The sequence below is a fragment of the Strix uralensis genome, chromosome 1 (assembly GCF_047716275.1).
Source record: "Strix uralensis isolate ZFMK-TIS-50842 chromosome 1, bStrUra1, whole genome shotgun sequence".
NCBI lineage: Eukaryota > Metazoa > Chordata > Aves > Strigiformes > Strigidae > Strix > Strix uralensis.
In genome coordinates this window covers 19,010,863-19,027,320 of record NC_133972.1, presented here as the reverse complement: position 1 = coordinate 19,027,320, position 16,458 = coordinate 19,010,863, and the positions used below count along the sequence as shown (strand labels likewise).

Sequence of the window (16,458 nt, the reverse complement as noted above, 5' to 3'; positions counted from 1 at the left end):
TCCAGTTTGGTGGAAAACTCTGTCTTGCCTACAGAGCAGTTTCTGTACAGTAATCTAGAGATATTTCCTCTTTTAGCAGAATAAAATATATCAAAGGGTCACACTTAAAGTCTCTGGCCTAGGGTGGTGGAGTTTTTGTTTTTCTAATTTTTACTTCTCATTTTTCACTTAAAGTTTCAATAAAGTCTGGTCACAAGAATGACAAAAAATAATGCCTTCTTTTTAAAGCCTCATGAAACCACCAGATGTTTATTTGGTCCTACAGGTATATACGCATATTCCTAAATTTAACATTACTAGATATATTTCTATGCTTAACATTACTAGATATATTTCTATGTATAAAGGAACTTGTTTAGGTGGAAACACGGACAGTTAAACCCAGAAATACATAAAACCAGATAAAAGAATAAGTTTATGCACAAAAACATAGCTAAAACTGGGGTAATTATTGATGTGCATAAGGACATCATATAGAGGGGTTTTGATAAAGTTAGCAAGATAGTTTTAGGTACAAGTAGAGGGTTTATCATCAGTTTCTAGGGAAAAAAACCTGTAAAAATCTCCACTAAGTGTTTGAAACTGGTAATTTTTTCTCTTATTAAACCCATAAACTCTAACTGTGGGTGAAAGCACTTTTCCTGGGGCAGAGGAACTTGATACCAAAAAAAAGAAAGCACAGTCTGAAAAAGTCACATATAGAAACAAACTGTCTATAGATGGAACGGAGAGGAATTGATGAGGGAAAATGGAAAGAAAATAATACCATGTGTTAGACAGATAAGGCAGTAGAAGTGGAAAAGACAAAGAGTTTGCAGAGAGATAGAACATGAGTGTGCATGGCCAAAACATGAGAAATTGGCTGTTAAATGGCCTGTCAGTGTTCTGTGTGCTCAAAACACTTTCCAAAAGCCAACAGAAATTCAAAGGGGTCTTTTGTTTAAAACTAAAGTACAAGCATTTCTTTCTTCATCCCAAGTGAGTAAGCTCTTATCTTTAAGATAGGATTTGTCTTGCTCTGATGACAGGCAAGAGCTCAGAGAAGAACATTTCTGTCACTGAGCTGACTAGCAATCTGCTGTGGGTTTCAGTCTAATAAAGTTCTCATTAACATTAGAGAGAGAGTGGGATTTTTCGGGTTGTTTCTTTTCCAGGGAAGAAGAGGATCTCTTGAGAGCCCAGGGTTATAAAGTTTGATTCATGCGCCTGTTAGAAATTTGGGGGCTTTCAGCATTTGAGAAAACAAGTGTAGGTGGGAGTTATCTGATTTCATGGCATGCAAAAGGTGCCTACAAAAGTGGCACATCAGCCTTTAATATGGTATTGTTATGAAATATGCTGAACAATGCTGCTCAGCTATTGCACTGAATATTAAGCAGCAATTACTGCCTGTACTAATACCATCACGTCATCCTGAAAAAGAGATCTAAAGAAACCCATGTTTTATTTCAATACCTGACAAATGGTTGGAGCTTGGCTCTCAGTTTCACTTAGTCATTTTCTTGCCACAGGGCGAGCTTACAGTTCCTACACTGGGTTGTTCATTCACTTAAATTGAACCACATCATGGAAGAAAGCATTAACATCAGCTTTAACATTGAAGTGTAATAAATAGATTATGTGAGAATCCTAACTCTATACTCACTTCGTAATTTCTTAGTCAAGAGATTTTTTTATTTCCCGCTCTATGGTAGAAATATTTAATCACATCCTACCTGTATTATCTATTTGGGAGGGAATCTGATCACTCACAGTGCAACCTACTTCGTTTTTCTTGAAGGAGAAATAGACATTAAGAGATCACCAGCTAGAGAAGCAGAGGTGTAAATTCAGCTAGCCAGGGATGTCTTTGGTCATGGGTTTGTAGCTTGAGGTTTGAGAACCAGTCATGCGCAGGAATATGAACCTCCCATCACATCCTGAAATGTACTTAAGCAGATCAGTTCCTTTGATTTCAAAGAAGATTTGGGGTGTAATGACTTTGTACATCTTAGAGTTTATCTTTAGACACTATGTTTAACTACAGGATTATTTGTGTATACCCTGTTGCAGGAACCAACCAGCTCATTTGGGCTGTCTACCACAGCACGAAAGAGCAGGAAGAAATACCTGAGACTCTTACATCAGAAAGTGGCTCATCTTACATCCATCCACTTGATGTAATGAGGCATATTAGACATAACTGTTGCAGTGCCCAGACTTCACCTTAGAGCATTACCTGCTGTGAGAACAGTTAACTGATGTCCCAAAACCAGCGTGGACAGCAAAGAGCAGCATCCTGCCTTAACTGAGGCACTTTGCCTTTAGACTGCTAACTGCCCTGGATGAGGGAACACACTGAAATGACAACTCATATTTCAGTTCCAGCACAGGCTAGGAAGCTCTATACTGCAACCCATCCCCCGGGAAATCCAAGTGACAGAAGGCCTTCTTGCTCCTTCCCAAACTCCCATCCACCAGTATTCCTGACTGACACATCCTCTTTCTAAAGAGCGGCATTAGGAAGAGCTCAGGCATATTTGCCTCCATTTGGCATTGCTTTTGCCCTACCCCTGCCACAGCTTAAGGCTGAGGAATCTTTAGAAAGCAATTGACACCCAGTAGCTTTAATTAGATTTTACCTATTATCTGTCAAGAAGTGACAGCACTTTTGAATAGGAATTAGGATTCCTTCAGCCCTCAAAGAAGTACCAAACCTTAATGGTCTTTCCCCAGAAAGAAAGAATATAAAGCTGAGAATAAGCATTTTGAGAACAACACACAAATATCAACCTGTCCTGGTTGCTGGCTACTTATTCGGTCAAAGAACCTATTATTGCCACACACTTTTTTACAGTAGGAGCAGACCTAAAAACTGAAAATAGGAACTTAAATAGAAGCAGAGGAAAACCATACAAGGAAGGCTTTAGGATATAAATTATGAGTCCTGACCCTGTGCTTCTCTTTCCATTTCTCTTGCTCCAGAAGATTACAGACACTCTTTCCTTAATGCCCTGTAATAGGCACACGTGAACACAGTCCAAGGTAACAATTTAAGTGGAATGTTGTCCAAGACCTTGGTGCAACCTGCTCCACTCCTTTAGAAGGTGGAGCAGGCACTCCATTACCTGCACACAAAACTCAGTTGCTCACATTTAAACTTCAGCATCAGGAGAGAGAGACATGCCTCTGTTAACAAAGTCCTATTGAAGAAACGGCAGAGTCCTTCCTTACACGATCTGATATTGTCTGTCTTTCCCTACATTCAGATCCACTGAAGGTTAGGAAAATACCTCTACACAGCCTGGAAAAACTAGCCTATTAGCCCATGATCAGCTCATTTTTCCAAGTGTGCACTACTAAATGTCCTCTCTTTGGACAGCATTGCAATCACAAGATTGCTTGGTTAAATTTGTTCATTAGGACTTTCAAAGCCAACTTCTATGTAATTTAATCTGTCTAAAGTTACCTGAGTGGTTACAGAATGTAAATCCATAAATCTCTCAATTTCTTACCCAAAAGCAGAAGTTGATTATCAGCTTCCAAAATTTAGCTCACTAAGATGATCTGAAATTAAGGCGTCCAGTAATAATACTGTGTGCAATACACAAGAAGATATTTTGGTTCTCAGAATTTCAGTAGATTTGAAAACATAGCCTCAGCATATTGTCCTAAGCACTTTAATTACTATTTTTAATAAAGCTTAGTAAAGTCTTCTCAGCAAACCTTACTTGAATTTCCTTGAATAATGCAACATGTGATTGACTCCTTGTAGTAGGAAATGAAACAGTTCTTCACCCATCAGGATCCCCTCTACACACCCTGCAGAACAGGAAAAGCAGAACAACCACTGTTTCCTCCCCAGTGACATTCTGTAAGGTAGTATTTTGACAAAGCTAGCAGAAGAGAGGAGACAGGCCACCTAGAAGGAGGAGGAAGAGACTCAAACATTAATTGGACAGGTCTTCAGACATCAATTTGTTATTTTAAGACAGAGAATTCTCCTCTCTCCTAGATCTGATCCAGGATCCCTTTTTTCCCTCCCTTCCACAGTTGCTTCATGCATTTCCCTTAAAGTCAGCCACCCCTTTCTCTAGCTCTCCACCTCTCTATAGCTTAACCTCTCCCAGTTCTCACCAGTACTCTAGAAGAGCTGTCAGCAGGACAAGAAGCTTGAGGAGAGAGAGAAGCTGAGCTAGCTGATACAAATAGTTTAAAAAAGATTTTTCTTTATTGATCTCAGTGCTACTTTACATCACTTCTACATTTTCAGGAATTCAGGTTTGGGGTTTTTTTGCTATTCTTCTAACCCTATATCTAGCATAACTACAAAACAGAAGAGCTGTTCCAGAGCCACAATCTGATTGCCTTCCACTTAACCAGCCAGACAGCTGGTTCTGTGAACATGTATGGCTATCAGGTCTGAGTCTCAGCTGGTTATAACTATCATATTTCTTTATTGGTTTATAACAATTCGTTCCATCAGGCATATGCAGGAATACTGAGAGTTCTGCTTTACTTGTGATGTTAATGGTTACGCACCACAGGCTTTAGTTTGCTGAAAGCTAACCTCTATTTATTGAGCTTGGCTATATTTTCAAGATGTAACACTGGGCTTTTTTATAGTTTGATAACCACTCATGAGGCCTGAATAACAGTGGCTTTTCATGTGTTTTCACAAATTATGCTCCTAATCTGTTCAGCTAAATGTCAACCACACTTTATTTCAAGACACATTTATTTCAATGTATGCAGTGAAAGAGGGCTGCTGCTTTTTTTTTTTTTTTTTTTGCGATGTGTTAAACTTGTACCAAAACTCTTCGGTGGTATGTTATTCAAACACAGGCTGCTGCTGAGATTCAGAAGTATTTCTCTTTGCATTTGTACGTAAAGTAACAATAATTTCTAAATAAAGTTAGTTGCTTGAAAGCCTGAGGTGATCTTTAATACAGTAACTCTGAAAAAAAAAACCAAAGATAATCAAAGTTAACTAACATGGGTAAAAAGCATAAAAGTGCATAATGTGATTGTGTGTTTATAGACTTTGATTAAGAAAAAATTATTAGCAAAAAAAAAGATCTTGCAAGATTTTCCTCACAGCTAAGGGAATTCCTCTCCCTTCCCATTAATGGGAGGCAATAACGAATGGGGCATTGTATCACAGGTTCTGGGTTTGTGGAACAAGGATGACGTGATTCACTTCAGCTATCATTCACCATAATGTTTTTTATAATAAATACTTAGGGTGCTTTGTTTCCAGATGTGTTCTAACTCCGGGTTGAGCACCCCAGCAGCTGGCATCACCTTGCTGCATTTGCTGTGCACTGATCTGCCCGAGGATGAGCGGGGCCTTGCGGAGCCAGGCAGGGTGGGCTGGGTGACCACTAGCTGCGTAGTTGCAGCCTTTCTTCCTAGACCCCTGCTTTACTCCTTCTTCCTCCGTTGCCTTGCTCTAATGCAACAGCTGTGATGATGGGGTTGTTCATTCTGGAGAAGAGGAGGCTGAGGGGAGACCTCATCGCCCTCTACAACTACCTGAAAGGAGGGTGTAGAGAGCGATAGGACAAGAGGGAATGGCCTCAAGTTGTGCCAGGGAAGGTTTAGACTGGATATTAGGAAGCGTTCTTTACAGAAGGGGTTGTTGGGCGTTGGAATGGGCTGCCCAGGGCAGGGGTGGAGTCCCCATACCTGGGGGGGTTTAAGAGTCGGGTTGGGTTGATGGTTGGACTGGATGGTCTTCAAGGTCTTTTCCAACCTAGATGATTCTGTGATTCTGTGAATTTTATTTTGCTCTTCTTTTCTCTGTGTAACTCGATATGCACAGCAGAGCACATTATCTCTGCACATTTTTTGTTAGAAGAGATGTAGCATGGATCTGGCCTGCAACACTGAGCTGCAGACAAACCTTACGACATATGTCAGCATTTGACAAGCTTTGGGCTTCAATAAGGACAGAAGCCGTGCTTCCTCAAAGGAAAGGATGGTTTTCTTAGGCGGCTGGTTGGTTGAGTTTCCGTCACCTTTTCACCGTGATGCCAATCACGCTGGGATTTCCTGGGGCTAATCTCTGTAAATGTAAGGACCGTGCTACCAGAAGACACAGGAGCTTAAGCAGAATCTAGGCCAACGACAGCTAATCAGTCTCCCTGCTCGTTTTGATTGCTTCATTATAATCTGGGGGTGTCCACATTTAAAGGGAAGAGCCCCCCCCCCTCCCCGCGGGGCACAGCGTGGGGCACCCGCACTCCGCCCGGCCTCTGAACCCAGCGTCCTTGCACCATGGCCGGACCGGGGCGTGGCGCAGCCCAGCCAACAGCGGCGGGGGGGGTACCGGGACCCTCCCGGAGGCGCCGCGCCGCGCCCCGCACCCTTAATTAAACTCAAAATTAAGCTCAAAACCACGCACCGCCGCGCCACCGAGGGGACTGCGGATTAGCCCCGCCCCCCGGACAGGCCCCGCCCCCTCCGGCGCCGGGCCCCGCCCCGCCAGTCCCCGGGGCCTGCGGCGGTGCGTGGCCGCGGTGCGGGCCCTCTCCCGGGCCGGAGCGGCGCGCCCAGGGTAAGCGTTGCCGCCGCCTCTCGCCCGGCAGCGGGGAGCGGGGGGAAGGGACGAGGGGAGGGAGAGACGCCGAGAGGGGTGCGGGGCGCGCTGCTCGCAGAGGGGCGGCCCGGCCTGGCCGCGCCTTGGGCGGGAGCCGGCGCCCCGGGGAGGAGGCCGCGGCTGAGGGGAGCGGCGTGAGGGCGGCCCGGGCGGGCAGCGCGCGGCGCCGCCGCCGTTGCGGCCTCCCCCTCCTTCCCCTCCCCTCCCTCCCGCGCCGGTGCCGCCGCTCTCCTTGGGGAGGGGGCGGGGTGTCGGCCCGCCCCGTTCGGGCCGCTGTGCTCCCCCGGTACCGCGCCCGCTCTCCTGCTGCGGCGGGGGGGAGGGAGAAACGGCGCTTGGCGGGGGTGGGGAGAGATGGAGGAGGAGGAGGAGGAAGGCGGTCACGTGTCGGGAGGCGGCCGGGGCGGGGCGGGGGTCCCCTCACCGGGCGGGGGGGTGCCCGCGGGGGCTGGGGGGATGCTCAGCGGCAGGGCTGTAGTGCTGCCGCTCCTGCGCCCCGGCCTCCCGCACGCCCGTCACCTCTCCTCCTGGCCGACCTGCAGGCGGGGGGAGGATTGTTTTTTCCCTCTCTTTCTGAGGTCCTAGTTCAGCAAAGAACATCTTCACGGAGGTACAGTGACCTGTTTGTCCTGCTGATAACGGTGTGAAACAAACCAGGGCGTGCAGTCCGCTGGTTTCCATCGTGGGAAAATGTTATGCTGAGGTTTAATTTTAGCGTTGGACTGAATTTAGGCAACTTTGGAGAGGCACTGCCCGATTTCAGCACCGGAATTAAAAGCGGGTCATTCATTCTTGAAATGTAGGGGTTTGCATATACCTTAAGGATTACACTGGCATGTCTGCAGAGCGAGCTGGTTAAGCTTACAGCAGTTTGATCAGCAGTAGCAGTTAAAGTTACTCATTGATGAAGTGCTAACTGTGAGTCAGTTCCCAATTTCGTGGTAGTCAGGTGTAAGTACAGTGATCGACTTTAACATGGAAAATATTCACCACAAATACTAAACTTGAAGAAAGAGGCTTTTTAAAAAAAAGTCATGTTAGTGTGCTTAGAGGTACAAGGCCATCATGGTATTTCTGCAGTGTTGGCAGTACTTTATTATGCATGTATGTCATCTTGGCTTTTATAACGTGGTGTGGGATTGTGTCGAGCAGTAATTGCTATGAGAGCTGTCATTTTGTTCTGGAAATCCTAGTGTTTTGGGGGATTGTTAGTCAATCCAACCTTGTGAGAAGGCTCATTTCTATTTATAAGCCAATAGGGTTGTTATTATTTTTAGTAGATGTTTTTCATCAGCTTTGCAGTTTTAAGTAGGCCAGATGCAGAGTGATTGGGTTTTTGTTTGTTGATAGTGTTCAGGGCCAGATACTTTGGGTAAAATGCACCAGTGGCCCTGCTGATATGACAGAGATCCTTAACTTTATTTTTCTGTTATTTGCGTGTTACTCTTTCAGGATGAATGTTGTTCTTTATAGGCTTGGTATGTCAAGAAAGAAATAGTTGACCTTTTCAGCAATGCTGAAATTTGTGAATTACTAAACTCTTAGTTAAGATGGATTAGATGTTCTTTTTGGTGCATTTGGGTGAGAATGTGGATTTCTTGACATGATGCATTCCAGTTTTCATAAATTCTCAAGTGTTTAGCCATGAGTTTTTCAAAATGAGTTTAGCACAATTGTTCTAGGCCTTCATTTACATGAAAGAATGTATTTAGACTACCATTTTAAACTTCATCAGACCATCCTAGTTAAACATGTTTTAATAACAGTATTTGTTGAAATGTTTTACAGGGCCAAACCTAATTTCTAGTGAGGAAGGATTAATGGATTTCATTCAGTAAATTCGGTCAGCAAGCACAATATTATCAGTGTTTTTGCAGAAGAAATTGGTGATGTGGTAATGGTAAATCACACCTGTGACAGCAGAGACTGTGATTTCACATGGTTAGCCAGCAGCATCCAGCAACTTAGCTGAGTCACTTAAGCAACACATCTGTGATCCTTTAAAATGTTCTCTAATTTAACTGTATCTGCTAAAAATCTGTTCTTAATTTGAAACCCTTAGTGATCCTGTTAGAAGATAACTTATATATTATCTCTCTGCCTCTCTGTTAAATTCAACTAGGAGTAAGATCAAAAATGAAAGTGTGAAAAAAAATCTTAAAGATTATAAAGTAAAGAACCAAACAAATGACTTGGAATGACATCACACTTTTCATGTTAAGATCAGCTACTCGGTCATCAGCCAAAGCTCTGAAACAGCATCACTTCAGACATCAGGGCTTAATTTCTATCTAGCATTGACAGAAAAACTAAATGAATTATGTGGAGGTGTGTTGGAATAAGTATTTTATGCTGATGGTTCAGATGTAGATCTTTGCTAAAATTTGCTGCTACTTGGACTGTGTAATTGTTTGCTTACAATACCCTTAAAGTCTTGTAAGGAGAAAAATGGAGGTAATGTGTAAAACGTGATACTTCCTTTTGTATAGAAGTTAACAGTGAAAAATCTTACAAAAGTTTATCCTGTATTCTAAAATGGATGTCAGCTTCTTAAAATACTGTATTTCTAAGAGCTCTGAAGAATTTCCAGGGCATGAGTTTGCCTGGAGAAAATTTTCACACCATTTTGTTGAATAGTTTTTGAGGGGGTGATGGAATCCTGAGTGTTTCCCACTAGTACATAAAATGACTGACATATTTCAGGAAGAGTCCCACAATTCTGTGCTAGCAAAAGAAGAGCTTTTCTTGTCCAGGTAGTATCTGGCTGGCAGCCCTGGGGTATATGTTTGCTGTTGAATTGGAGAAAACAAAGAAAAAAAGTGTATGAGTATCCTACATAACAAACCAGTATCATGTTTGATATTCAAGGCAATCATTAAGATGTTTGGTCTCCTTAAAGAATTGTATTTGGTATTTAGAGAAATGCTGGCATGATAATATAGATATACTTTTGATACCCAAAAGGTTTATTTGGACTCCAGTTGTTTTAACTATGGGAAACTGAATGGATTATAATCCCTTGTTGCTTAGTATTTAGTACTTAGTGGAGTAAAAATTGCAGTGAAATCTTTATTTCTGTGAGTTTATGTTGGGTGGGCTACAAAGTCAGCTTCAGAGGGCCGGTAACAGATGTGAAGAGGAGTTAAGACCAGATTTGGCAGAGATTTTTTGTCTTTGCTCTGTCTTTGTGCCACTTCCCCTTTATGTCCACTTCTTCTCCCTCCCTGTTTTTTGCAAGAAGTCACTGGATTTCTTAAAATTTTTTTATTGCATACAACTATTGCATGTTACTGCCATGTGTACATGTACATAAATCATACAAAAATACTGTATGCATACGTTAATATAACTGTGGGAAGCTGATTGCATCTAACCTTAAATTCCTGGAGTAGTTTCAGGTCTTTGGCAAGACTAGTCTAGAACATCTGAACCAAAGAAGAGGTGGTGTTTTATTTTTAAGAGAATAATAACTTAGTTTTGATAATTAATTAAATAAGTGAATACTATTGATTGGAACATATTGGCCTCAAATGGGGCGATGTGTCGTCAATTCTGTAACTGAAATACTTGTTCTTTGTATGGTCTAAGGATGTAACAGTGATAAAACGCACAGGCTTCAGTTTTGTACTTTGAAGTGGTTAAATATCTTAGGTACAGCTGAGATCTGCGGCACACCTTCGGAAGGTGCATCCTTTTTGTATGTTAGTTTTTAGTATTTTTCTTAAAATAGAATACAGTTGCATATTTAATATCTCACTCTCGATTAAACCAAAGCAGAACTCCACACATTTTGAGTTCTGGCAAAGTGTGTTTTCAAGTGTGTCATGAAGTCAGCATGGAGTATATTTTCAAAGTCACTTTGGTTTGTTTAACTCTGAAGAACTGTTCTTTCACATGCTGCTTCTCGTGTCTGGTTTGAGCATACTCGTATGCAGGCACAAAGTCTTCCTTCCTCATTTTAGAAGTAAAAAGTCTGAACCCAGAGGGGAAAGTGGCAATGGAGATAAGAGTAAGGTAATGCCAATACCAAATTTACAAGCTGTTTACTGTCCCATTTTCTCAGCCCTTGTAGAGCAAGAAGTGAAAGTGGAGTGACTGTGAAGGACAGCAGCGTTCTGCAGGACACTGTTCAGTATCAGGGCTTCTTCAGCTGCCAGGAAAAATTAGTCCAAGGTTGGAGCACTTTGATTTGACTTTCTGAATCTGTGAGTCTCACTCTTGGGATGGTGGAAGGTGACATTGCTGTTCCCTCAGATGTCCTACTGACCCAAAAGATAGACTTACTTTTTTTCTTTCTCCTTTTAGCTTGCAAACTATGTCCTGCACTCTTCAGCACGTTCTTCCAATGTTCTGAGAAAAATATTGTTCAGTACAAATGTGCGATTTGTGCAACTGCCCTGTTACTTTTGTTAGATCCCCATTAAAGCATAGGAAATTGAGGAAACATCTTTCTCAAGGAAACTTAAAAACAAACTGGTGGGTTATTTTTTTTACAGGGAGGAGTTATCTAAATATTTTTCAAATACAGTTCTTAAGTAAATATCATGACTGTAGAATTGTGTAATCATTTTGCAGAAAGTAGGACTTAAACCTCATGTGAAAGAAATAATAAGAATTGGGCAAAACAAAATAACATTAATTTGCTAGCAAAAGCACAAATACTTGTGTTTCCACTTGCTTTCTAACCAAGGCAAGTTAATTGCTCCCCTTGCTTTGTTTTTGTCTGACACCTAGCCATCTGCTTGGTGGCATACCTTTCAAAATCTTGGTGAGAAGTTATTTCAGGGCTCATTGGTATGAAACCAGATGTACATTATAAATATAAGAGTAATTTGTATGCCGTACAAACTGTACTCAAGCATATTTTGTGTATTCATTTTGCATGTTGGATGAGAACTGTTCTTTTGGCCTCAGGGATAGGTAAGAGCTGCTACTTCAGGGTCAAGCAGAGCTACTCTAGTTCTGAATGCTCGGGTAAAGCCAAACTCTTTGTAAGGAGTTCTCTCCTGGATGCTAAGTCTTGCCCTGCCCCTCTGACGGGAAGTCTTCACAGTCTTTAAATGTGTTGCATATTTGTAACTTGTAATTCCTGCTGCGTTGCTTAATTGAAAATCTAGAGTATTGCCAAAAAGTTACACACAGTATCTTGTGCTTATGTTCAGGGAATTTTGTGGGCGTGCATCAGTTTCAATTTTTCAGTCGTATTTTGCTTAAAGTCTCTAGTGCGTGTTGAATGCAACACTACTGGAATGTTTTTTTTTCAGTAAGTAACTAGCTAGGAAGTCAGTCTAGAGGATAGACTGTAAGATAAGGTGTATCTTTAACTGCGTAACTAGGTGAAATCTCTGTTGGAGTAGGCATTGTGGAGCTGATTTTACTCTTACAGACAAAGTAGGAAGATGTGCTTTACTACTTTGCAGGAATTTTATGAGAATAAAGCTGAAGAGGAGAGGAAGGGGAGCCACAGGAGACAAATGAATGGTAAAGGAAATACAATCCTGTGCAAGTCAGGAGCAATGAAGGACAGACTTTTTGGTTGAAGGAAGACTTTCTTTGGACTGAACAGTTATCGGACTAGGTATCTGTGGTACCATGTTTTTAGCATTAGGCTTCTTCAGCTCTGGTACCTTCATGTTGGTGTATAATAATTAGTCTCACTGTTCAGAGCCTGGGCCTCTTGGTGCAGTGTGCAGCCATGAGTTTTAAGTTATGCCTGCTCCTCAGACACAACCCACTTAATATTGATTTGAAGCAATTGATTTTAATTCTGTAAATGGTGGTTCTGTGTTTGGGCCTTTTGATGATAAAATGTGACCTGAATGTTAACTAGAATGCCACATCAATGAAAATTACATATCTTTCCTATTTTAGTCTCCTTTCCAAATGTTAACTACTGATCTTTTAGCTTGCATTTGATTATTTTGTAGTCCTCTATTATTTAGTAGCTTTTAGTTTTGGATGAGCATGTCCAGTACCATGGTGTACCTAATTATATAGTTCAAAAATTTCTGCCTCCCTATTTTAAAACTAGATTTCATAAAACCAGTGCATTTTTGTGGACTTTGTGCTTTACCTGGAATAGGAACATCGGTAGAGAAAGGATGCAGAGTAGTCTTAAACTTCCAAATATGCTGTGAAGTAATTAATAGGAAAACAGATTGGGTCAATTTGAGTAAGTATGGCATCAAATATTTTTGGTTTTGTCCAATTCAGGATTCAGATGCTGTGTTTCTGATCTACCATGTCAAGGAGTAAGCAGGGTTATAAACTCTGCGGTGCATCACTCATTAGGCAACTTCCCATGACTATAAAAGCTACTGCTTAGAGGTGGTCCTCTAAACCTCTGAGTATTGTTGGCAATCAGAGTTATGCCAGTAAGATCTCACAACGAGTCTTAGCTAGTTTGCTGAAACTGAAAGTTCAGGAAAGGCTGGACCTGCCTTAAAGTAATTGCAGGTTAATTTTTGTGATAGCAAGTCTTTTTTTTTTTTTTTTTTTTCCCTATGGCTTCCTTTCATGCCTGAATTTTGGCTAACCGATACATTCAGCTGAGTTTGAGTCTTAAAGTAGTGACTGATGGAGCCAGACTGATCTCAGTAGCAGCAGGGAGCACAGCCAGGGGCAGCTTGGGAGGCTTGAGTTGAACCGTAGGAAACCTCTGTGGAAGTTAGTGCAGCACTAACACATGTTACCCAGAGAAACTGTTAGAGGTTTTCAAGACTTAGCTGTTGAGAGCCTCAACTGATGAAGTGTAAGCACTGGTCAAGTCCAGCACCAGTCCTGCTTTCGGGAGGAGCTTGGACTAGATGACCTCCAAAGGTCCCTTCCAACCAACATTTCTGTGATTCTGTGGCTACACAAATTACTGAGTTTTCATTCTCTTCATTTTCTGTAACTGTGTGCCTGCTTGTTATCTCTAGACTAATGTTTTGTGGTAGTGAAATTCAAGGGCTTTATAATATTGGTTCTTGTTTAGCTAAAACTTAAATTTGCAAGATGGAGATATTTACATCTGGAGATATTTCCATTTTCCAAAATCTGTACTTTCAAGATCAGGCTATAATACCAAGCAACTGAATCAGCTTTGAAATTAAGACGGTATATTTCCCCAAATGTGTGCTCTGTTTATTTTTTTTAAATATTTCCTCATGTTTAGTAAGGAACACTTGTTTCCAACAGAACATTACTTCAGACTGAGAAGTATTTTTAAAGGCATTGAAACTTGAAATGCTGCTGAGGCAATGATGTGTTACAGCTAGAGACAGAAGGAGTACATCTTGGAAAGGATTTAGGTGCCCTTCAGGAAAGGGAGCAAAGACTATCAGGGGTCACTAGTAATGTGTTCTCTACAAGCACATTTCATGAAAATTAGTTCTTTCAGTTATATAAACAGAAGAGGGAGAGAGTGTGTCAGCAGAATGGTTTTGGTTATTTTATAGTAGAGAATGGTATAAAAAAATGTGTCCAGGTAAGCTGTGAAGGCAGTCTCCAGCTCTCTGGGATTTTTTTTTTTTTCCCAATTTACAGTTAGCATTACCTCAACTTCACAGAAGTTGGGTTTATCTGTGTTGGCTTTTAATCCAGGTTTATGCTGGGACTGTCAGAAAACACATTGGGAAAATTCTGCTAATACTCCTGCAGGTTAATACAGGTTTATACCAGATATTCTCAGTTTATTAGACTTTGTATATGCAGTGTACTAAAGCAGTCTTTACAGTTAATTGTATATTCTGTCCCAGGTGTTGGCTAGAGCAATTTGTGTCCATGCCTAGATGAAGAATGAAGTTGAATTTTGTTATGGTGGGAAAGCACATCAGTATCACACTTAGTTCCTAGACCCTGAGGTCTTTTGTTGCTTCCAGAGGATGCGTTTAGAGAACTCGGGTCCGGCATAGTTTGCTATGCTGACTGGGTAAATCTGGAGTGTCTGTGACAGGCCGTCCACTGTGTGGTGGTACTGCCCACGCTGGGTCAGGGCTGAGATACTGCCCAGGGTCCTCCTCACTTAGCAAGTTCTGAGTTGGCAACTTTTCGACTTGAAGACCATTTTCCTGTAGGTATTATGTTGCCTGCTATGCTTATACATTGTTGTGTTTTGTTACACAAATACATGTTAAAATTATCTGAAATTGTCTTTAAGTATAACTTAAATATTTGAATGTTAGGATTATAATACCAGTTACTGTATTAAGATCTGTCTTGTAAGGAATTTTGTTTTTACTATGCCACAATAGTGTGTTTCTAGAGACTAACAGGCAGTGTAAGCAGTAATGTGAGTCCTTTTATCAGAAAATAACTTATTTGGTAAGGAGAAGGAGAGGTAATGAACTGGCACGTTTTGTTTATCTCTATATGAGGAAACTTTTTGGCAAGGAAGTGCTTTATTTTTTTGTTTTGTTATGAATATTACTGCCCTTTATCAGCTTTCTCATCAGGAGAGACTTTAATACAGAAAACCTTGTAGGTTTGTCAATAGTTTACCATCTTGGCCATGGTATTGGCCATGTCATCCTATTTTACTAATTAAAAAAGATACATATATTTTCAGATTTTTTTTTTTTAACCTTCACAGAAAAGCTGTTTATGGTGGAAATTCTTGGGCGGTATTGTCAGAGACATGTAAAAAGTATTCTAAGTTTTCAGTAGATTTCAGCAGCAATCGTGACACAGTATTTTGTTTGTGGTTACTTTATGAAAATAGGGTTTCTCTGATGTTTTAAACTAAAAGAGTGTTGCCTTTTCCTAAAACTACCTCCATGTGACACTTTCACTTTCGATTTTGCTGAGCTGTTGCTAGCCCTATGAGTAAGCTTTTTTTTTTTAAATCACTTCTGTTGCCTCTTCTCAGTTACATTCTGCTGTGTGTTTTTTCCTTGGAAACAAAAAAAGTAACAGAAGTTGTGCTGGTGCTCATGTGTGATACATTAACATAGTAAACATAAAAATAATCTAAACCAAGGACAGTAGGATGGAAGAATAGGAGAAGTACCATTCTGATCCTGCATCTCTAAAACATGTAAAACTGACACATGCAATGTGTGCCATCTGCTTCTGTCAGTATGAGTGAAAATTATGGTGTTAATTATAAATGTAACCTGAAAATCATGCGCTAGCTCTCACCATGTATTACTGAAGTCTTCATCAGACTTTGAAGGCAGAGGAGGCATGCGGTCCTAACCTTCCTAATTTTAATAAACTCCTTTACTTTTCACTTATTATACTAGTTAATATGATTAATAAGAGTGAAATCTTTGGTTCTCTAAGATAAGAATTGAAATCTAGTTCTCTGTTTGGAAGTCTCAGTTATAGCCATAAGAATTAAGTTTAAAAAAATCCAAAAGCACCCATTTATTTTAAATTAGATAGATGCAAACTGTGCTTCTTTCCAGAAAAAAAAAAAAAACAACCCTGTTGTTTATGGCTTTTAATAGGTCTGTAGAGAAAACTTACTTAGCTAAATATTTTAGTGGTAGGAGTTGCGTGAAAGTGAATGCATGCAGTTATGAAGAAAAAGGATAAAATCTTACTTCTCTTGAAGTCAGGAGGAGCAAGGAGACAGTATATCACAATATACTAATGTGGATTCTTATCTTAGACTTTTTATTTGCCTCTTAAGTGTTTTAACATTTCAGTAAGCTTACAGGTTCTGTCATTTCACTTGCCTAGTAGATGAAGGGAAGGCAGTGGATGTAGTTTTTCTGGGTTTTACTAAGGCTTTTGGTGCTGTCCCTCACAGTATCCTTCTGGACAAGTTGTCCAACTGCGAGATGAGCAGGTACATGGTGAGCTGGGTGAAGAACAGGCTGAAGGGGAGGGCTGAAAGGGTGGCACTGAATCGGGCTACATCTGGCTGGAGACCAGTCACCAGCGCTGTTCCT

The 16,458-nt window shown here is 41.0% G+C and overlaps 1 protein-coding gene across 6 annotated transcripts in view; it reads left to right on the top strand.

Moving 5' to 3' along the window:
- The first annotated feature begins 6,451 nt into the window (after window positions 1-6,451).
- Window positions 6,452-16,458, top strand: part of STARD3NL (STARD3 N-terminal like) — a 34,846-nt gene continuing 24,839 nt past the window's right edge. For 4 of the 6 annotated variants that reach the window (XM_074858387.1, XM_074858377.1, XM_074858370.1 and 1 more), the window contains exon 1: window positions 6,452-6,538. The gene's annotated coding sequence lies outside the window, so the exon portion shown is untranslated. Of the gene's footprint in view, window positions 6,539-10,643; window positions 10,754-16,458 lie in introns of all 6 variants that reach the window. The other 2 variants (XM_074858336.1, XM_074858326.1) reach the window with 2 other exon arrangements.